This window comes from Anser anser (genome assembly GCF_964211835.1).
Source record: "Anser anser genome assembly, chromosome: 16".
Classification (NCBI taxonomy): domain Eukaryota; kingdom Metazoa; phylum Chordata; class Aves; order Anseriformes; family Anatidae; genus Anser; species Anser anser.
In genome coordinates, this window is record NC_139737.1 from 9,676,493 (window position 1) to 9,700,251 (window position 23,759).

Sequence of the window (23,759 nt, forward strand, 5' to 3'; positions counted from 1 at the left end):
ACACTCTGGGGATGGAATTGTGAACACTTTATAGCATATAAATCTTGTTTTAATAACAGCTTCCTTGAGCTTTAGTATTTTTTTACGGAATTGTTGTTGGTGGTTTGATAAGAAAATAGTTTATATTTGTAGTATATAGTATAGGTTGTTAGATGTTTTATTTTATAATTGTAGCATCCATGATAATTCAGAGAATGTTGGGAGAGTGAGTCCCAAAACACATTATTTTAATAGTACAAACTCTTTTTCTCTGGCTGTTACAAGCAGGAATAATAAAGTAGCTTATTAACATCTGCTTTATATTGGAAAATAAAATTTGATTTTTTGCAGTGGCATTTTATATGCAACAGGAAGAGAACTTAAAGTGAGTAAAACAGTTTGTGAAAACTTCTGTATTAAAACATTGCCCATCAAAAATTGGTATTTGTCACACAACTTTTCTGTATCATTTTTCTTGAAAAGGGGATTCTCTGTGGTAGGATAAAGCCCAGAAAATTGGTAAGTGCTGCTCTAGCCCAGCCAGCAGCCACGCTGGGGGAGGAAAGGGATGGAAGCAGACTCGTTACCTCTGAGAGAGTGGTGCAATAGACTCGAAACTCTTCCCCAAGAGTTGTCACATATATTGGGCATTTGGGCATATATTTGGTACCTCACAGCCCTTTTCACCCAACAGCTCTTGTCCTCCTCCTGTTTCCTTACCTAGAAGGTCTCAGTCTTATTTTGATGTGATTGATTTGAGGAGGGCAGTGAGGTTGGGAAGTCAGTGTGGTACAGTGTCAAGGGATAGGAAAAGGGCTTCCTGGGAAGCCCTGAAAATGTTACTGTGTAAAGCCTGAGGAGCTCTGTTTGGGTTACTTTGCAAAGAATATTGTCTAACACACATTTGCATTTGTATTTGAAAGTGCCCCAGTATTTGTCAGATGTGGTTCAAATTTGTGGTTCAGATTTGTTGCACAATCTATAGGTTTTTATAAGTTCAGATCTTTGGGGGCAGTGGAGGGAGAACCACAGTATTCTTCTGATTTAAAAAGTGTAAATCTGCAAGCGTATTTGGGAAAAGTGAAAAAATTGTTCACGGAAAACTGGTTTGTGTTTGTTTTTAGTGAATGGAAGTAATAAATTTCATTCATCCATTGTAGAAACATAACATTATGTTCTTTGTAACAGCAGTAATTTTTTTTTCTGTCAAACGTCCAGTATTGACCTTGAGTTCTGTCAACAAAAAATCCTGTTCTAAGAACCCGGCTTCTTGCTGCACTCGTACCAAAGTGAGCAAATAGGAGGATGCAGAAGTTGGGATTTATTGTGGCTGGTGTGCGTTGCCTTCTGGACTGGTGGCGTGGCTTTTTACTGGGTTGGGATCTCTGTCGCTTACCTCCTGCTGCTTGGGCTGGAGGCGTAGTTGTGAGAAGTAGTTCTTCAGCTTCTGGCGCTGGGTAGCCTCTAGGAGAGCCTGAGGTTGTAGTGCTGCAGGTCTCTGGCTGAGGAGTTGAAAATTTGGCATAGTGGAACTGAATAATCTGGTCTGTCTCTATTTACCATTTCTGAACAAAATGAAGTTTAACCCTTAATTTGTGGTGTTTTTTTGTTCTGATTTGGTTTGATTTTGTTGTTCTTACCCACTGCTTTTGTGCTTTACATGTATTTTAGGAAAATGCACGTCGCTAAATCAAGTGAAAAGTCAATACACTTCAAGTTTTACTTTATAGGTTGCAGGACCATGATCTCTTTTCTGATGTGGTGCATAAGTGATAAATTTTAATGTTGCTTCTGTTAGCAGGAGTTAGATGAGGAAGGATCTTGCAGGGAACTAAATGTAGGAACGCCTGACAGTTAACATCAGTAACATGTATAAGAAACAAATCCTTCTCAATCTACCTTCATTTATTAACTTGGATTTTAAATAGAGATACTTTGGTAAATTTAGAAATGTGTTTCAGCTGTTTAATCTACATGTGTGCCAGTTTAACCTACATAATGTGCGGTGATGTTGCTTTCTTTTTGCTCGATGGGAAGTTGTCTTGCAAAGTTACCGTAATGGTGACCACGCTGGTGGCAGTGGCAGTCACTCGTTCATGTGCGAGTTTGTGCTGAGCACGAAGCATGGGTGTTGTGCTTGGTTGAGGAACAGCTCAAATATTGTCTTCAGCTGTAGCCATGGTTCAGTTTTGTGCTGCCAATACAGCACCCAGCTGGCAAGCAAGAATGTTTCAGTTTTAACACCTCTCTTTTAACCAGAGATTCTTTTTTCAGTTGTTTCCTGGAATCAGATTGTGTGTCACTTTCCATTCGTCTGTTTGCTTGTGTTGAGCTCTGGCTACAAAGCAATACAGAGAGTTTCAGCTCTCATAGGAAACAATGACATACTGGTTTCCATCCTCAACCAAATACTTAAGAAATAAACAGTGTTCATGGTAGGGAAAAACCTGAAGCAAATTCCAGCTGTAAATTTGTGATGCCACCTGTTTGTAAAAGAAGCTGCAGTGAAAAGTCTGTGCTGCACGCAGCCTCTGTTCTTTTCGTGCTAATACTTCCTGTTTCTGCACACCGTGCCTAAGGTATGGTGTAGATGGCAAGTTACGAGAGTCACAATCAACTATAATTTGAATGTGAGATGTTTAACTAGCTGCATAAAAAAGTAAGAGAAGGGAGAAGAACTCTTGGAGACCAGATCTCTTCAGACTTCCTTCTGAGCATTCTTGTAATGTTATAGAAGTTGCTTTAAAATCAGTGACAATGAATAGTTCTGTTTCAAAGGAAGGTGCATAAAACTCAGATCTGTAGAGCTATAAATGCACAAAATATTTGGTGCTTATTGTATTGGGCTGTACATACTAATAAAATGTACATACTACTAATCACTTTGATTTTTATGCTAGGCCGATGCTAAACTAAAATCTTATATGGTACATTTTGGCTCTGCTTCTCTATTACAGAATAATTTAGACTAGAACGGGCCTGTGGAGGTCATTTAGTTGAATTCCTTCCAAGCAGGGATGACTCCAAAATTAAATTGTAATTTATTGCTCCCAGTCTTTTTCTTAAGTATCGACTGTCTCCTTCCAAATGAGGTGCACTGAAGTAATATTATGTCTGACCTATTAATTCCATCCAGTCAGCCTCTGTTATGAAGATGGACATCCCTGATGTGCTGGTATCTCAGCTCGTGCAGAGTGCCATGAAGATACCTGACTGCGACAGAGTTTAAACAAGTTGAAGAATTTACCAGAGAAAATCTGGAGCTTGTTCTGACATCTTGTGCAACAAAGTTCTCTACATGGCAATCCTAGAACATGCTGCAAACGAAATCTACTCGTCAGTGCATGTGCCAGAGACAGTCAGGATTCAGTGTGGCTTATGTGGAGATCTGTGCTGCCATGGCTGTTATTTTTACTGGACTATTGTGCTGCCCTTTGAGCAGGGGTGGCCTGTGTAAGCCCACGTAGTGCAGGCAGTTTCAGTAAGTTATTAGCAAGCCTGAAGGGATAGAGGAAGTTGAACAAAATACAGGGCAGGGTGCAGAACAAGGGTACGTACTGTGAGCTCTTTGATTTGTCTTGGCTGGAGGGTGGTTCTTCACTAGCTGAGGGATCAAACTGAGTCATCTTGTCTGTCATCTGGAGCTGGAAGGAAGATGCTTAAGGTGATGCTGGCTGTCTAAGTTTCATTGGTAATGATTAGACTAGGGTTACCCAAAGGCTGCTGATTATTTTATCCACTTTGTCCTGGCTTGAACTTATGTGCTGTTTCTTTGATAGCTCCCATTCTCCTCCATTAGTGTATCTTCAGCTTTCGTGGTGTTCAGTGAGCAAAGCCTGTTCTTATAGGAACTTTATTTTGTACTTAGCTCAATAATCCATTGAACATATTTAATCCTGGTGGCTAGAAGAAGAGTGATATGAGAATATTGGTGGTAAGGATAAGAGATTGAAGACAAGTAATGTCTTTTTCAGTATTCATATAGAAGGGATGTGATGATTAGCCTGAAGCTTTGTGCAGGAAGCGAAGTTTGTACTCTGCTTTATAGATTGTTCTTACTGGTTCTGATCTATTGGCCTGGGTCATAGCTCAGTTATTTCTTAAATAAAATGGGGAAAAATAGTGGAAACAGTGGAAGAGCTGTAAATGATCTGTTCTGCCTTTTATTAGGTTCTCTGAAGCTTAAGTAATTAATTTCTGCCATTCTACTTGTTTTTCCCCGTGTTCTCTGTTTTTGTTCTTAGTTTTGAAAGTAGCTGACTTTCACGACAGCTTATTACAGAGAATACTGTATTTTTCTCTATGGTATTAGACATTCCAAGTGGTCCCCAGAATATTTACAAAAATGCAGTTGATAACACAATCCTGTCATATTTTCCTTCAGGAAACTTTCTCAAAAGGTTATTTTCTTCAATGTTATCTAGGCTGTATAAAATAGCTACATAAAGAAGTTAGCAGCAAGCTTTTGGGAGCTCTGTGCTCTCTTGTATGTACATTCCTTTCTAAACTGAAACTTTGCAATAGAAACCTATACAGCACTCTGCTGTTTGTTACAAAATACCTCTAAACGTTCGTCTATTTTGGAAAACAAATGTCTGCTTGCCTTGAAACCACAAGTACTAAGTTGAGAAGATTGGTAGAAAAACAGTTTGTAAATGTTTGTTAACATCCACAGAATAATGATGAAATTCTACCCCCTAAAGAATTTTTTCCTTTAAAAGGATTTTCATAATACCACGCTCCATAATATATGTTTATATCAAAATCAATACACAAAGCATGTAATTAAAAGACAAGCAGAGCTGGCGTTTACACTTGAAGGAAATTAATGGCACTGTTGCAGTCCTTCAAGAAAACTGAATTCTCCCTACTAATTCCCACTTCCCATGCTTCCTTCTTAACCCTGTTTTCTGATAGCCCAGCAGGTTTGGAGAGGCACTGCTCACCTCTACAGAATATTTCATTGTTTTGAGGGGAGGGTATGGGTATTTAAAAATTTACCAGCTGTTTCAGGTCACTTACAGCTTACGCAGCTCTTTCTTTTTAAATGATTTATTTAGTTGGCCTCTCATTGAGTTGTCAGCAGTTTGCAGACTGTAACCATGGGAAGAAAAGATCCTAATTTGTCAGCTCAAGAGAATGGGAGTTGTTTGTAATCAGAGAGAAAGGGGAATTAGTTCATTTTGTGGGCCTGACACGTTGGCTCTCCCCAGATGCAGTACTGAAAGAAGGGTGGCTGGCAGCCATGCATTTGTGATCAGAGATTGAGAAGACAAAAAGAAGGGGTGAGTGCGTGAAGCTAAAGGAAGATAGCAGAGATGGGAATAGGATATTTCTTTTGAAAGACATGAGAGGATGTACACGTGCGCACATTTCGTGCCTCAGAGGGAAAACTAGAGGGAGTTGTCAGAACTAAGAGCAGGCATGAGCAAGGAGCTGAGCTTTCCTCCAGCTTGAGAATAAGATAGCGTATGACATGAAAAAGAAACAACAGCAGAATGTTAAGTAGAATACAACTTTGAAGTACGCATCTCTTGTCTGACTCATCTGCTGTGGCACTTCATGTCAGCAGGAAGTTTGTCAGATGTAGGGCACAGTTGCCATATTTTATTACTAAATAAATATAATTCTAGAAATTTAGATGAGTTTAACAGTAACACGGAAGTAATTAGAGACAGACATCATGCTACAGATGTAAACTCGTAATTTCCAGAAGTCAAAAGAAATGATTGTGGTTTTCTTCTGTGTAAATTGACGTGTTCTGGCTGAATGTGTATTACATCAGGGTAAGAAAGGGGTTTTACCCTTCTATGAAGGATCATATCTTGGCACTTGGAAGGAATAGGAAAAAGGCGGGTCGGGTTGGGTTTAGATGTTGATGATGGCACTGATATTTTTTTATATGCTTATCCAGAAACTGGTTACATTTCACCTTGGGGATACTGGTCCCAAGGGATTACAGTGGATATTGTTGGTGTACTTGTAGAACCTGATTTAGGCAGTACTATTCATAGATGTCTGTAGTTACTATTTGTATAAAATGGTATTTAACAGTGCTACTGCTCCTTGGTCATATTATTGAACCAATCAAAAGTCTCTTCATAAATGTCTGCTTCTCTTGCACCTGCAAGTGCTTTATATACAATGAGTCTAGCACAGATAATGCAGACCATAGTCTGGAAAAACACGTTTTGAAATCAGGCACTTTACCGTTTGTTTGTGCCTGCACTATGGGAGGATGGTGAGATTTCTGAACAGCTATCTTTTAAGTGTTCTGCAACAGCAACCTGAAGGTTAAGGCTCTTCTAGCTACAGCTTTTCTCTATGATCAATGAATAAATAAAATTTGTGGTGTGTCATGGATGTTATGTACATGTAGACATTGGTACAGGTAAATGGTTTCAAGGCTATAGAAAAGGTACACATCAGTCAGATGCAAGCTGTGTGTATGTATGTATATACATATTTTTAAATAGCTTGACTTACCATAGTAACAGCTTAAAAACAGGAGATTTTTTATTATATTTTTTTTCCTCCTGTAGATGTATTTAACTTTGTCATTCTGTGCTTGCAGTACATTAACCTCTCCTAGTAGGTGTTTGCTGTGGATATTTGTAACTTCATACACGGTATTCAAAATGATTGGGATTGAGTGATACATACATACATAGGTCTCTGTTCGTAGCCTGCTTAAATTAGTGAATTTATATTTATGAGATACAGAGGTTGGGCTTGGTTTATAATTTTTGGCAATTTAAAAGAGTTGATCACTAAAATTAGTCTAGCAAGATTGTTCTGTGTTATTAGATGTGCAAGAGCTGTTCTTGATGCTTTGCTTGAGCAGACATTCTGTTGTTCCCTGCTCTGTACTGTAGCTTGGTCTCTTTGAATGCTGTGTTTTGTTCTTCTCTTTCAGGCTGTTTAATGGTGTGGTGTTGGTTTTTTTTTTTTTTTTTTGCTTTGTTTTGTTTTTTCCTGGCTCAACTCTACCCAGCATGTACATTGTATGCTTGCAAAATATAAAAGAGTTTAAAATCTGAGAGGGACACTAGGCCAAAAGTAATTGGTATTTTTGGCTTGTGACAAAGATTTATAGCAAATACTCTATTCCTTGCAGTGATATAGTGAGTATAATGGCAATATATACAATTGTGCTCTGTCAAAATGACTCTAAGCTTGCAAAGATGTTTTGCTTTGCCTGTAGGTAGCGTGTAAGAGATGAGAACTGGATGGTGTCTCATTCATGAGTGGTCTTTATTTTGTCATACAAGGTTGCATAATTCAGGTGATAATACAAGAGACAAAGACAAGAGGAAAAACAACTTTTGTGAATGATGGTGTATGTTGTAACATACAGAAAGGATAGGGAACAGGAAATAAAACAGTGAGAAGAAAGGTAACCTGAAAACATTACCAATTAAAAATTGCTTCACCTGTGAAAGTACTCTCATATCAGGGCTGGTTTGTTTGTTTTAAATGAACTGTTGTCAAATATGAGTCTTATTTTATGAACCAGACACAATTTTTAATTAGCATGGCTAAACCAAATTTCTTGAAATAGCCGAAATGCAGTAGGTGTGAATAGTGTTGTAGAGACACAGCAAAGCCCAGTCTTACATGGAAGTTTCAGTTGGTTTCAGTGCAGGTTCCAGCTCAAAACACTTTCAATAAAATGATAAAATAGAAAAAAATATATACTCTAGCAAGTGAAAAATAAATGGTAGCTTTATTGGTTTCTCAATGAAAGTGTGTCTTGTATGTGTTTTTTTTAATCAAAATACACAAGTGGCGATATTGTCCGAACTTAGGCCTGATCTGTCCCTTTCTCAACAGAATGCAGTGAAGAATTTTGTTTCCAGCAGAACTTGTTTTTATAAATGAAAAGAGATAAGTGTTTCATTTTAGTAAACATATGTATAAAAACAATCAGGTTGTACGGAGCAACGAAGAGTGTAGGTTCTGCGTATACAAACGGTCGTGCTTACTTTATGTCTTCAGCGAAGTTGCACAGCGCCCATTCTGGACTGTGCACAGAGAGCTCTCGCTCTTGGGACGAAATTCTGCAGTGCTGTGGTGGGGCAATATACCTGACCTGTGGAAATAAGGATCTTGTCAAGGAAGTGCTGACTTAAGTGCTCGTTAGTATAACTGTTTAGATCTCAAGAATACCTCGGACTATGCATCAGGATAAATGAAAGGGAATTCGATTATTTTATCCAGAAACTAAGTAATCTTAAGTTTTTGTTGTCTTTTCTGTTGTTGGTATGCGTGAAACCCACTGTGAAGTGTCTTTCCTTAATTAGAAGATTGTACAGTGACACATTTCCATATTGTACCAGTATCAAACATTGGAAAGGTTATGGAGACACAATTCTAGTTTAACAATAATTTCTGTAATCTAATTCCAAAAGAATTTTACAAGAGGGACAGAGGCAGCAGCCGTAACTGTATGTTATATATTTTTGCAAATTGGTCAGGTAACCGGTTCAAGGAAAGGCACAAGGGAAAAGCTTCAGCTGATCAATTTGCTGTTGGCAATTTTTTGTCAGTCTTCATATTTATTAATTACTGCAAACACAGCTTGTAATCGGGTGTGATACAGCTTGGTTTGGTTGTAATTACCTCTGGTTGAGGTAATTTAGGTGGAGCTGTAGCCGGGGTTGAAAAAGAGTCACATTTTGGAGTGGGCCATTCATGAATGGAGGGAGAGAGAGATTGTGTTTGGATGTAACAGCCAAATCCATATGTAACTGTAGTTTGTTACTTTAACAGCGTACAAAAGAAGTTGTAGTAGAACTTTGAGGCTGCAAGGTTAAAGATGTTAGTTCTCCAGGTGGACCACGTGTCTGACTGAAGAATGGAGCATGAATGCAAGACCTGCAATTTACCAGTTTTTTCTAGTTGTGTGTTCATTATGTTGCTGTGAACACAGCCTGGCTTGAAAGGAAGAGAAGTGTTCACGTGCTCATTCTCTCGTCCTTGATCTTTTTGTTATATATGTGTACTGCTGCTGTGACTTGTTACCGTGTGAACATAAACATCCTGTGATGAAATTCTAAGGTAAAGGCAGTTACTGAGATGCATAAATAACAAATGAAAGTTGCTGAGATTTAATCTGGAGATTGATGTACAGACAGTAATTCAGAACTGGTTTTCAACTCTGAAAGTATTTTTCATTTGCAGTGACACAAATAAGTATTTGCCATATCTCTATCTTATCTCCATGCAAACTAATCACAGAAGATATGAGAAGAAGTGTGAATTTAATTGCGTCTTTCAGCCAAGCCTTCTGTGAAAGACAGTAACCCTGGAATTCTCAACCAGTTGCTGGAGGTGTTTGCTTACTTGCCAGAGAATCCCCAATGATACAAACAAATAACAATGATTGAGAGTTCTACTAAGGAAACCAAATTTGAGTTCCCTAGTCCTGCACCCATTACTGTGGTGAAAAGATTTAATCAAACAGTATCCAAGTTATAAAAGTTCATAGCGTCTTTTTTCTTGATCATAAATGTGATCCGCATAAACAATTTCTAGTGTACTGCATAGAATATGTCTTTGAAATTAGTATGCTGTACCAAGGAGTTCTGGGGCAGTCAACGACAGCAGTTCAGTTGCTGGCTGATGAAATTGTCATATTTTCTCAAATCTTAGCTGTATATATAAACATTATTTCTCAAATTCCATAGATAGGACTTTTGCCTGTGGATATGTAGAATTTTATATATACATAAAACTATATATTATATCAGTGTTTTGTTTTTGTTTTTAATGTGAACTGAAAGATACCTTTTAAAAGAAGAAAAAGGAAAATTAAACCTGTTAACAAATACAATAGGACTCTGTTTCCTTTGGGAAGAACGTGGATACTGATATTTCACCTGGACTGCTTCCATCGTCGTCCTTGGTTTCAGAATTATGCATTATTTGACTGTGGAAATGTTGACCATTCTGCGAATTTCATGATATTTCAGTGAAGCTTGGGTTTTATCTGTTTGGTTCAGGTGTAGCCTTCTGTTTCATGAAGTTTTAACTTTCAGAACAGTAAAAATGTGAAGGGCAGTGTGTTTCTCAGTGCTAGATGAATCCTGGCTTTCTACTGTTAGATGGATTTCCAGTAAAAAGATTATTAAAATAAGGTTATTTTTTCTTTTAGATAATCTGGGCTACAGTATTTTGACTAGACAGAGCTTTTAACTGCGGTGTTGTATACAAGGAGGGGTAGGATACCTGAGATGCCTGGCTAGCTGACAGCTGCAGGTGATGCTGCAAAAATTAGAAGTAACTTTTTTAACTTTTCTTCCATAAAGTAGGAAGAGCTGTTCTTGAAACTGACTAGAAGACAGTATAGTCCTGTGACTCGGAATGATTTTGAAGTTGGACTATTCTAGCACCAAGCTGCAGTAGCACTAAAGGGTTGTATACATGATGTAATTTTAACAGGAGTGATCTAAATTAACAACCCTTAGCAAACAGCATATTTGACATCACGAAGGGCCATGTAAGGAACAGTTCTGTGGACCTCGCAACCTGTAATACCCTCCCCTTCTCCTCACTGGCACTGTGAAGGTCATGGAACAAGCAGATAAAGAAATGCTAGCAAAGACTGTAGGAGAGCCTTGCATTTGTTCTTATTTAGTCTCTTGTGTGTGCATTTTTATTTAACAAAATATCATTTTAGTATATTTAATATGACTACTTAAGGTGAAAGTTGGAGCGAGCAAAAGTCATACATTCTAATTAAGTTTGTCTGATCTCAGACTAATCTGCAGGTTGATTGGAAGGACAGCCATTCGGTGCTGTTAGAGCTACAGAAATGGCATTTATAATTCAAAGCAACATTTCTTGAGGTTCATGTTAGTGTGGGCTGTCAAAATGGAGAAACAAAAAATATTGCTGAGCAAATAGAGAATTCTAGCAGCGTGCTTGAATTTCAATTTCCTGTGATTACCCAAGGGCAAGGTAAATCTCTTTCACAAAGATTACAATGATCTGTGGTCAGTAAAATGTACAAGAATCTTAGTCCACAATAGCAACCATTTTCTGAGCTTCAGGAAAAGAGAGAGGATGCAAAGAACAAATGCCTGGCTTTATTTTTAGCATGTGTGTATGTGGTGGTTTCACCCTGATGGACAGCTGAACTCCTCCCCAACCCTGTTCTCACTCCCCCTTCCCAAAGGGAGTGCGGGGGAAGAAAGTATGCTGGGAAAGAGAAAGGCTCCTGGGTTGAGATAAGGATAATTTAATTAAAATGAAAAGAAGGAAAAGAAAACAAGGAAGGGCATACAAGGAAGCAAAATGAAAATGTTTATTCTCTATTTCTCATCAACGAGCAATGTTCGACTGTGTCTTGGGACGCAGGACCTCAACAGGCTCAGTGGTTCTGCGGGAGGTCAGAGGCTTTCATAACAGGAGCCCCCCTTCTCCTTCCCCTTTTCCCAGCTTTTATTGCTGGGTGACACCATATGGTGGGGGCTGGCCCTGTGCTCAGTTTAGGTCGGCTGTCGTGGGGGTATCCCCTCCCCACCTCTTGCCCACCGCAGCCTGCTGGCTCTGCGGGGCTGGAGGGAGCCTTGAAGCAGTGCCAGCACTGCTCTGTCATAGACCAAACACTGGTGTGCTCCAGTGCAGAGCACAGCGTGGGGACAGTTAGCTCTGACCCAGCCAGACCTGGTGTGGTGTGTATGTGTACGTGTGTGTCTGTAAGCAAAGATAACTTCAGGGGGGGTATACATCTATACACATTTATACTTGCATACATTTAAATACATATAAAAAAATTCTCCTTCCCATTTTCTTCCCATGTTTAGTGGAAGTTTCATTTATTACCATTTTTCTGGGGCTGTTGTGTGCTCCTTTGTCCATCTGGGAATAGAAGTTCAGATCCATTTTCCGCTTGCCGACGCGTCTGTTAAGCCATGTTGGCGTACTCCCTTCCTGGGTGATGAATCGGCAGTATGTTCCTTAATATTTCTGAGATAGCACAAGAGGACTTAACGTTAGTCGATGGGAAGAAGCCTTCTAAATGAAGGGTACTCCTTGTGCTACTCTTTTGGTCTCTGTGTCCTGGGTGTCTGAGGACCACTGAGTGAAATGTTCCTCTTTAATAGCTGGATAGCCAGAGGGTAAGAACTGTGAGTTCTCTTGGCTTTTTTCTTTTAATTATTTAGATTTATTTATTTGCTTTCAACTGCCAACACAAAATAGACAATAAGAATCCAAAAATTTGCAGTCTGTCTGAAGAGTTACGTTCCTAACTCTTTGTACTTGGTGATATAAAGCTCTCCAGTATGCTCAGTTACAGTATTGCTTCTTGACCAAACTGGCAGTATAAGCCTTAGCTGAACAATTATAACTAACTTATAACTACTGCAGGGCATTGGTGGCCAGTTGGGCTCCAACCATAGGAAATTTGCTTTGTGATGTTTCCTGCGTGTGTTCAGAGTGCTGACAAATCAGGCTGTTTTCCAAACTGTTCTGTTAATCTGCCACTCCTGTTTCTTGGCATGCTTGTCACGGACCTCAGAGGTCAAGGCTGGATCTGCCTCTCCTGAAAATGATCCATGGCTTTGCTCTTCATTGCTGATAAGAATATATGTATGTGGCACACGGGGAGTGTGGAGTACAGGAAAGCAGAGCAGTCACTGGCCCCTGATCAGGAAGACATTGTCCTAGAGAGGCTGACAGTGTTTTGTACCCTTTAAGACACCCTTATTAGTTTGTTTAGCCATCCTAGTTAATAGGGTATCTGTAAGTGCACTGCAAGGCAGCTTCCTCTTTTTGGATAAAACAGAGCCCAGCTGAATTATATAAGGAGTTATGATCACCTTAGGCAAAAGACTTGTTGCGGTTTACACTTGATGAAACCATCCATGTGTCTAAACTGCTTAGCAGTGTACGTGAAAGGTTCATAGCTTCGCTCACCAGTAAATGTTTCAGGTAACTTCTTGCTTGCTTTAATCATCTCTGCCACAAATGGTACATGCTTGCTGCCCGTGAGACATAACCGAGAGAATAAAGCATATGATAGACTTAAACCTTAGCAAAAGGCTTCCACGTTCATTCCAAAAGGACATTAGGCGCTCTGCTGCTCCTGCAAGTGCTGCAAAGTCAATAAAATGTAGATCTATCAGTAGCTGACAGGAACTAGTGAGGGAGAATTTTCAAGCAATATTCTCCTTCAGCATTTTAACAAGCTGTCAGAGATAAACAACTGCAAATATCCAGATGCTCGCACCATCGAAGAACCGTGCTTTTCAAGGTGACAACAACCTGCACTGCTAAGTAACTTTATGCTCTATCAATGACTATGGGGATAAACAGTTATGGTGAAATATAAGGATGGGGGAGTCTAACATTGAGGGGAAAGAAGTGAAACAATAAGAGTTAACAACAGTCTCTGCAATTTATTAGGTGTTGAAAACAGACTGCACAATGTTACAAAGAATGTTCTTTTATTAAAAGTTGAGTCAGCTAAATTAGGTATCTAGAGTGTAGTGATAGTTTTTCCTCTATTGACATGTGGCTCCTAAATTAGATGTCCTGAATTACCTTCTGCATAAGCTCACTTTTATTCCATTTCCTATACACTGAATTCAGTACCCTAGCTTAGACATCTAAAGAAAAGAGCTAATAATAATAAAAAATACTTCCTCACTCTTCTTAATATTGGATTCCTAATGTTATTTAGTCCCAATCTGATTTTGGACTAAATATCAGTATCAATCTGAAGTTGGTTTTATTACACGGTTTGTAGAACACTTAAATATTTTGGGTGTTGGTGATGCCACATTGTGGAACTGAAACTTACTAGCTAGAGAAGAAGAAACAAAACCTGTGATTTTTGTCTGCTTGTAGACAAAATATTCATGAAGCATAGTGTAAACTATCTTAACACTCTAATCTACATTCTCAATTTTGTCATCATTTTGTTTTTGCCTCATTAAGTGGAACTGGGAATAACATTTGAAATGAAATGAAATCATGAAGAACTGAACGTTAAATAAAAATTAGCCAGAAAAACACCAAACATAAAAAGTGCCTGAGAAGATTTCTCAGAGATGGTATTCTTGAATATCATAGAAATGTGCCCCTGTTCTATAAAGCTCTTCTGCTAAATACTTACCTGCTAGTGTATATTGAGATCCATGTTCTTAATGGACTGACTTGGTAAAATTTTCTTCGTAACTGCTTTCCCAGTCACGCTGTAGATAGATGGGCACCTTGTTAAGAGAGTTACAGTAGAGGTAGGTAGGTAGTTGCAGCAGAGGTAAATTAGGTATCTTAATTTTAAATGCACTCTATTGTTGAACTGTCATTGATTATTTAAAATGTCTTTGCATCATTTATGTAAACATGAATGGTAACTGTGGCACTGGAGGAAAAAAAAGTGATAGTTATTCTCATGACAAAAACTTAATGAAAGTAGACCTTCTGCTTTTAATGATGTGATGTTCTTAAAGGCTATTTATAAGTACAAATTTCATCTGTGATGGAAAAAACTTCACAGATGGGTACTCATGAGAGAATATTTAAACTAATAATAAAAGATATTTTAGTGAAATATATTTGGGAATCCTATGGTGGCTGTCCTTGAAGTTAGGAAAACGTGAAAGCTTGTTCTACTGCCTAGCTTTTCCTCATAGGAGGGATTAAAAGTAAAATGTTCAAAGCTTTGTCTCAAAGTCAAGAAAGACAGATGTACGGAAGAGCATCTTTTTCTGGTTACGGATGATCATTGGGAGAGGTGCACAATAGGTTAAAATGGGGAAGTTTGCTTAATTTCAGTTAACCACGTAGATAATTTTTTCTTGCAATGGCTTTTTGAAGGCTTAATATTTAGAGTCTCCTATTACAACAGTCTGGCTGTGATGTCTTAAAAAGAAGATAATGGCAGAGGTTCTACCCTACCACATGCCTGAAGATAGCTACTTAAAGAGTGGTAGGATAGGAATGGCAAGAAATAGTCTGCATTTTGGTATGCAAAGTGGTGGAGTAGCTACTCAGTACACTTCACATATATTTATTGACCTCTTGCAATCAAGTATTTTGAGTAATAGAATTTCTGTGCAGCAGTTTCTTTAGTCTCCATTATTAAATGTGTTGTTATTCAGCTTTCTTATCAGAATTCTTTTTTCAGTGGATGAATTGATATTAGCTATGATGAGTTTAAAGGATGACAGACATGAGCTCTGATCATGGTCTGTGATATCTTCTATAATTTTTGGAAGTAGAGCCTAAAAGCTTAGCTGGAGAATTTCACTTTAATACAAAAGCACCTTTTTGTATGTCTTCAAAGATGCAGAAGAAAGTATCTCTCTGAAGACTCATGAAGCAAGAGGAGGTTTAGAACTGAACTTAATTACATTAACGCTCTTTGAATGTTAATAGTTACAGTCTTCAGAACATACCTGATCCTGTGAAAAAAGAACATTGTTGGAGAATAAGATCACAGGAAGCCTCAGTTTTAAAAAATTAAGCAGTTTGTAATAAGATGTTAACTGTTTAACTTCTGGATCTTAAATACAAACTGAAATGTAGTTAAGAAAATGCAGTTCATAAAATATTTTTTTCTATCAAATTCTGTATTATCATTACAAAACATTCTTGTTTGCTGCTAGAATGATTTAGTCTCCTTGGCTTCTATAAAATAGATTTTGTGCAATTTTTGTAGCTACATTTCTTTTTCCTTTCTTTGGAACAGCTGTTAATCTGAGAAGACTGTCCTTTTCCACTGTGTCCCAGACTAGCTGCAGTTTCTGTAGGTAAGAGCAGTGATGTGTGATACAAACAACCTTAGCCTCTGTGTATCATGTACAATATTTCCTTTCATCAAAGATGTCTTAGATACAGGAATGACCAGACAGGCTTACTTGGAAATAAAACATCAGAAAGATAAAAATGGTTACTCTTCTTGTTTTGTCATTTCTGAAATTTTTCTTCAATATATGTGGCAGAATTGAAGGATATGTACGTGTTGCGCATTTTATTCATCAGAGTGTTTGGCCATGGATTTGATAATTCATATTAATTTTGAATTTCTACACAAAATACTTGTTCTTCATCCCTTAGGTGAATATTTTTCCTGGTGTGGAGTCTGTATACCTCTTCATTTTTGTTAATACCTCTCATTAGACCTACAGTTAAGGAAATCTAGACTTCCAAGCCTTAAGGCTTAATATACTTCTTATGAGGAGTTCTAAATACAGTAATTCACATATCATGTCCTTATCTTTAGGTTTCTATACTGCAAAGTTTGGAAATAATATATATTATAGGAGAAGATCCTTGTCTCTAGGAAGAACTTCGAAAGGCATGCTTATCCTTCATTTGAGACATGAGTCACATACATAACTTAAGAATAGACATGATGGGGAAAGAAAGAAAATACACATAGCCACCTGGCTGAGTGTGTCATTACCCTTTCAGACATTTCATGATGATTCTGTGCTGATTGTGTTGCTCCAGATCTCCATAGCAAAAACAATAAGCTTTTGACCTCTCAGCTGAACGATCCACGTGTAATAAAACCTGTGAAAACTGTGGCAAAGCTCACATATTCTCTTCGTGAGTATAATATAGCACCCAGATGAGCTATTTTGTGTTCCGTTAGAAGTAATTCAAGGAAAATTTTCAGGGATTATTGGACTTTGCAATTAGTGCCATCAGATCTTCAAGAAGCAGGACATTAGCTTAACCCTGACAGTTCACAACAACCTCTGCTCACACCCATGCTTTCAATTCTGAAACGATACCACAGCTGTGTGCTGAGAAAACCACAAACACTGTCATTCTGAGTGAGATTCTTGATTCTCTAAAGTACCTTAATCCCTCAGCATCAGAAGAAAAGCTAATGATATAGCCTTGAGAATGTCCCAGGAAAAAGGAAGATGAAAGGTTTATAACTGTCCCTTGAAAATACAGCGCAACAAGTTTGTGAGAATCTATGAGAAACTGTAAATAATGTTCTTGGTTTTATCGTATTTTTGAAAGGAGGGTTTTTTCCTTACCATCTTCCATTCTCTCTTTCCAAAATGTCATCGTGTAAGGGATGAAGGCTGACCTCTGCTACTTGATTTTCTGCTGGACAATTTTGCGTTTACCTTTTAAATCTCTTCTGGATCTGAAATTTGGAATCCAGAGTTACAGCAATATGATTTGCTTTGTGCTTGACCCTATTTGCAAAGTGTACAGAAACTTGGAATGCTACATGGATCTAGGCAAAAACTATCAGGCTTTCTGAAGCACAGTAAACTTTAAAATCAGTAAGTGATAGCCAGGGCTTCCTTGCTTATGACTAGAAAAGAGATTGCTTCATGTAACAAGCCTAGTTCTATCTCAGGGTGTGAGAGAGGTGGTAATTCACTTCAGGTGTTACCCCATCATCCCCCAGTAGGTGTTTACATTTGAGCTTAAATTATAATACTACAATTATAATACGACTTGAATGCAATTGTGCTTTGAGCAAATTACTGAACTGGTATTTTCACTGTCAAGGTGTAAAACTTCCACTCTACTGCAATTTATTTGCTTTTCCTGACTTAATAATCCTGAAATAATGCACAAAAAACAGTTAACTTCCATTTCACAATTAAGTACCTTACCTACTGCAAAAGTAAATCTTGCTTATTTTAAGACGTAGGAAGACTATTTTAAGTTAATGTTTAAAAACACACAACAGTCTTACCAAAAGATTTTCCCTGTCACTCAATTTGTTATTTATGTGACAAGTGCTCTGTCTTTTGTCGTTGTTGTTCCTTTGTTTTTTGTTTAGATAAGTAGTTTAATTGCATGGAAGCGAGTTGATCACTTTATGCATGTAAATTTTTTCTCATCTCTGGATTGCAACTGGAACCTATAGTCAGGCTCTGCTATCTAGGTAGCTGGAAAGTGGCTCTCAACAGCACCGTGCGATGCCAGAAAGCGCAGGTGAATGTGAAGTGAACTTCCTTGGTTGAGGAAGCACCAAGTCATGTTAGCAGTGGAACTCCCTGCCTCCCCCCCCGCCCCTTTTTCTTGGGCACCATGTTCCTCCATGGAAACAAATGCTGATCATGAGCTGCTTCTTGCTCTGAGAAGTTTAAAGGTTTGGGCGGCATAGGGCAAGACAATGGAAATGCAGTTTATCCTACTGTTTATGCTTAAAATACTGTTACCTACATCATGTGTGTTTTTATTTTGTCTTTTGAATGCATTTCTAAAACTGGTCATTTTTCAGTGTTTTAAAAAGCAAACATCGATGCGAGTCAATGCAGAATATGTTTTCAAGGAGTACTGTTTGCCAGAATCACTGCTAAAAATGAAACATTCTCTTAGGACTCTTAGTATACTGTACCCTGAAGGACTTAAAGCTTTGTTTTAGAGAGCTTTGCCATTAACGGTTGCTACACTACAAGGGGATTGTTCTGATTACAACCCTGTGCAGTTGAGAAGTACCAGAATTGATGGTACGGCATGCTGTCTGGGCAGTGTACTTAATACAGACTTCTTAGTAGAAGATTTCACCGTTCCTGTCAAATTGCACTGTATTACTTCACAAGAAGTCATGGTTTTCCTAGTGTATGCTTAGAACTGAAAAGGTTAAGGTTGCATTTTACAGGTGGTGATTTGAAACAAAGATATAAGTCAAGATTATCCTTTGTGCATTTTTGTTGCTGCTGGTTTAGCAGGTCAAAGGCTGCTCAGCTGGAGGTAGTTTACTCTCCTACAGGGCTTTCAGTACAACAGAACAACTGACTGTTGGATATTTTGTAGGTCAGTGTTGAAAAGACACTGGCTTCAGCCACAGTTCTCAGCAACTCTTCAGAAATCCCAGTTCATTCCTGTCCCCAACACCACTGCCTCCGACGAGAAAATTGGGAGCACACAGTCATCAGCTGTGAAAAGTTTGCTTGTTGGATTAATTAGCCCTGCTCAGATTGAGGGCTTGTTAATTGTGTTTAGCAAAATGTTAGCATGCTTGTTTCTGGAGCTAGTGTGTCATTGCACTGCATTGCCATCTAGACATACCAACGGAATCAGACGTAGCATGTTGTACCGATGAAGTAGGCATGTCACTTGGCTCTTCCTAAGGCATTTTTGCTGTTGTGAAGTGCACATGGTGCTGCAAAGTCTGTCACACGTTTGCTGACCATGGAATGGTGAGTTACAGCATGCACAGCTTTGCTCTTTGCTTTTTCTCTTGGGACAATTCAGGGGCAGCCTATTGCTTCCTTATTCAGATCACAGGGTAGAAGTTGAAGTAATGTAATGACTTGGGTTTGCCCCCTGCAATGATTTACTACAGTGACAGCTGGATAGTGAAAAACGTTATTATTGGTCAAAAATTGTAAATAGAATTTATTGGCTAATGAATGTATTGTGTGTTTTTCTATTCCTGCAAGGAATGCAGCTAGGTAAAGTTTACTGTATTGCTTATAAAAAGCTGGAAGTACACATAATAAAACCAAGAGTAAAGTGAAAACTGGAATTTCCCTGTAAACTGTTTCACCTTCCTCTGATTGTTGAGGAAAGTTACCTATCCTGTTATTTAATGATGGTGGCTTTCGGTTATGCTGGTTCAGTTTGTGATCTTGTCAAAACACAAGAACTAACAGATAGGTCTGTATAATGCTAAGGTCATAAGCTCTAGAAAGTACTGTGTTTGGGAGGTGAAATGGGTGTCAGAGGTCTCACTTACTTAGGGTCTGCAGGTATTTGTCATGAGGATAGTATGTATTGCAGCAAAGTTCAACAAAATTCAATATAAATATGATTTTTTCCCCCCTGAAGCTTTTGTTATTATGTACTAGAATCCTTGGTGTTGCTTTCCTGCAGCATTCATGGCAGACAATAGTTTCTGTCCTTACTGAAAGAAAACAACTGTAAATTCTTTGGGTTAAGATCCAGTTTCTTTGGAAGTTAGTATTTTGTTTGGTTGTTTGTCTCTCAGTGGATGTATTATCATAGATAACATAATGAATTAATTGTGTATTTATTATTTTATTAGAAAACAGGACTTGAACTTAAAGAGCCAGGCTGAGTAGTTCCCTGCTTGTAGGGTTTATGCTCTGAAACACGGAGGAGCAATGTCAGTGGGTGACTGTGCAGGTGCAACGTGGCTTAATTAGGATGACAAAATACAATTTATACAGGAAGCATACTATTTTTGGATCCTTATGTTGACACAAATCCCTTGTGAATTAAACCATTTAATATATGAAATTGAAAAAGTCCCTCTAATCTTCCTTTTGAATGAGCCGTGAAATAGGATCCGTGAACTGCCTGAAGTGTGAAGAGGTTACTATGGCTTGTTTCCAATATATTTTTATAAGATATTAACAGATCTGCAGTAGCCAGGAGCTTAAAAGGGAACTTTTATAATCTTCCATAAAGTAACGCAATATGTATCTGAAAATCAGACAATTACGTAGGTTGGAAAAGATCGTCAAGACCATCAAGTCCAAAAATATGTCCATTGTTCATGGTAAAAGCTTTCAGTGCTCTTTCTGAAAGTCATCTCGACACTCCCTACCAAATGCATAATGTATTCAACTACATGGTATCGCTTCCTATGAGAAAGTAGTTAAATAATTCTGTTGACTGTCTGGAGTCACACCTATTCTTCAGGAAGAAAAACCTGCTTGAATTTCATGTCTGCTGTAATAGACACCAGAGTGAAAATGTGATTCGTGTGTAATTACCTCTGTTTTTTGGAAGAATGCTCATATTAAATAAATGCCTCTACTTTAGGACTTTTAACCAAAAGAATTCTAAGTTTGATGCAAGCTTCAAGATAACTGAATAGCTAGGATTTGTATCATGGTAAACTAATTTTGTATTACATTTGGTTTCTTAACACAATGGCAATTTTTAAGCCTTCTGTCCCTTCAGGCAGCATATATTTTGCCAGACATTAAGCTGTTGCTTCTAGCATGCAATCTAATAATGCTAGCAGAATAATAAAATATATAACTTCTCTTAACACTTGTTCAAAATGTTTAAATATTCCTCTTAAAATGAGTAACCTGTTCTTATTGTGACTTGATTTAGACCAAAAAGCTAAACCCAAACAGATGAACAGTAGGAATCACAGTTGCTTCTCTGAACAGTTTTTTAATGATCCAGGGTTTTTCTTTTGTGCTGACTGCTTATAGCTCTGCTTTCCTGTGTGCAGATTTGAGTCTTTAGCACTTAGCAAATTCTCAGCCTAATTCTTCTACAACTGCAGTGTGCGTGCTTGCAGATCTGTTTGCTGCACTGCCAGTGTTAATGCTGCAGTGCCCTAGTGGGGCTTAGCTCTGCTTTCCTCAGGTTTATGCATGCAGCAGTTCAACTAGTATCAGCAGAAACTCTGTGGTTTTGTCTGTTTCTGTAGATACTGAAAACTCTACCTCAATACCAGCTCTGCAGATGATTCTAATACAAGAGTCATAGGGAATAAACAATGTGCTTGGAGCAGACTTCTTGATTTAAAGACGGTGTGCTGTTGGCACGTGCCCGAGTCAGAGCCTGCAAGCCTGCGCATGCCCAAAAGAGAGATTGAAAACTGTCCTGGTGAAGGGTATTTGTCTCTCAGCTTGTACTAGTGACAAGAAATCCAGCAAGATTTGGATTCTTTCTGGAATTCCTGACATCGGTTGTAGAAGACCTTGAAAGTGAGCAGTGGCCAGTCAGTCCTGGTTTAATAGGAGTGGGGTGATTTTATGCAGAAAGTGTGTCAGGACTAGCTTGTACTATATACTTGGGGGAAAGGGGGACAAAAAAATAAAATGCTCTGGTGTTTTCAAGCAGTAAAGAATTCCTGAGATGTTGAAGTTTTAGGAAAGTAGTCTTTCCTAAAAACTAATCCTCAACAGGGAAATATAAGATTGCATTTTGGAATATTTTGCAAAATGGTGTGGTTTCTTTAGCGATAGTGCTCTGATCTTTGCCTGATGCTTTGTCCAAACACGTCTGTCACATCGGGATTTAACCACTGCTAGTTAATGGTTGCATGGAAACCCTTCCTGCAGGTGTACAAAGTGCTCTTAGTGGCTTAATGGCTACAATTTTTCATGGCCTGAATAAATCAGTACTGTAGAAGGGAGGATATACCAATACTGTTGTGCTGCCTCTTTGGAGGAAACCTTGAATTAAGGTATTTGCCTTTTGTTGCTGAAGTCTGATTTTTGTTGTTTTTTTTTTCTTTTTAATGAGCGGACACTCCTAGTTGTATGTGTAAATACAAGCAAAATTGTACACCCTACTGAATCAGTTACCAATTAGTTCATGGTAATATTTTACAGCTGCTGATACTGGAGAGCCTGATTACTCACCTCTGTGTTCCCCTGTAGAAGACCAGTTGCTGAACTGGTGAGTATAAAACCCTCTTTTACTATGTTAATTCCCTAGTCTCTGTGGCACTTAAAAATCACTCAATTCACTTACTCTGTGAAGAGGTTTGTAAATATGTTCAAAGTTTATTTACTGATGACAAGTTTTGCCTGAAGAATAGAGCTCAAAGTTTCCTTTTGGTACGCAAATTTTTTTTTTCCTGTTTCTTTTTTAAAGTAATGGAAAGCAAGTAATTTCCCAATAGTTGAAAAAATGTCAAGGTAGTTTTATTTGTTGCTTAGTTGTAGTTTTTCTTCATTTATTTTGATAGTTGATTTTTTGGAAAAGCAGCACTTTCTGTGAAGGACTTGAAAAAAAAAGCATGGTTGTAAATTGGTGTGGTTTCATTAAACTTAACAGATATATTGGTTTCTGCCTATTGATGATAGGGTACAGGAAGGAGAGGTTTAAAATTCTGAATATAGTTCATTGATATTGTGGCTTCTCAAGCAGGTAGTACTAAAATATACTCTCTGAACTGTATGAAACCCTCAGGTTGTAGTTCCAGTGTTCTAAGATCTTAAGATCTGGTGAGATACAACTTCTTAACTCTATCATTTGCCTTATATTGAAGAAAATCTGTCCTGTGTACGTGGCATACTGAATGTTTTACATGTTTTTTCAAGACTTGTGGACCAAGTCTGAAACCAGGGCCCCGAGGCTCTGGTAATACCTACCACCAGTGCAGTGGAACTGAAATACAGTCCGGCTTTCCTTCTCTGATTTTCACTTTTTGTTCTGGAGCGATGCATCCTGCGTACCTCATTCTGGAAGTCAGCCTTGCTGTTAGATGTCTGACTCATGTAAAGATGTTGCAAGAATGACTATTGTGAGTAGCATTTTTTTTTTCAGTATAATGGCCCTAAATGCTGTTCTTCACAATAAAAACAGAGGATAGATTGGTGTAATTTATACTGTAGCTGAGCTCTTGGCCGGGTTGGAATCTTTAAAGCGTGCCCTATTTAACGATCAGTTCATTTACCTTTTATTGGAGCAGGGAAGCAAACATCTGTGCTGCTTTTTTTGCTAATTACCTCTGAAGTTTCTGTTTAGACAAACTGTTCATATCCCCTCTATTCTGTCCTGCTCAAATTCTGTCTTGCATTTTCCCTTCCCAGTTCTTTCTCAATACCCTAAAATTGCTTGGCATGTTTTCTGTTTCTGCCTTTGCCCTCTCTTTCCACCAACTTGTTACTTTGTAATGACAGGCCTAACAAGAGCCTGCTACTTTCCTATGTAATGCAATATAAAAGAACACGGCGCAGAGTGTGTGCAGGTAAGGAGGTGGAAACAAATGCCCAGCAGTGGGTGGAATTAACTCTCTTGGTGGTTGTACTCCTGCTAGCCTGAAGATAGGACCAGCCATTTTTTCCTTTCTAGAGTGTGCAGGGATTGGAAGTTCTTGTAGAAGGGGGAAAGGAAGCTTT

The 23,759-nt window shown here is 38.3% G+C and overlaps 1 protein-coding gene and 1 long non-coding RNA gene across 11 annotated transcripts in view; one reads left to right on the forward strand and one right to left on the reverse strand.

Annotated features, from left to right (window-relative positions):
- The window catches only part of SULF2 (sulfatase 2), a 160,871-nt gene that overhangs the window by 29,139 nt on the left and 107,973 nt on the right, over nt 1-23,759 (forward strand). For 6 of the 10 annotated variants that reach the window (XM_083802192.1, XM_083802194.1, XM_083802185.1 and 3 more), the window contains one exon: nt 22,245-22,311. The gene's annotated coding sequence lies outside the window, so the exon portion shown is untranslated. Of the gene's footprint in view, nt 1-18,960; nt 19,119-22,244; nt 22,312-22,958; nt 23,162-23,759 lie in introns of those variants that run through there. The other 4 variants (XM_083802186.1, XM_083802184.1, XM_083802182.1 and 1 more) reach the window with 2 other exon arrangements.
- The window catches only part of LOC310882863, a 32,055-nt gene continuing 9,289 nt past the window's right edge, over nt 994-23,759 (reverse strand). The window contains exons 2-3 of the long non-coding RNA XR_014573205.1: nt 14,105-14,183; nt 994-13,081 (exon numbers count right to left, since the gene is read on the reverse strand). This is a non-coding gene — a long non-coding RNA (uncharacterized lncRNA). The remainder of the gene's footprint in view (nt 13,082-14,104; nt 14,184-23,759) is intronic.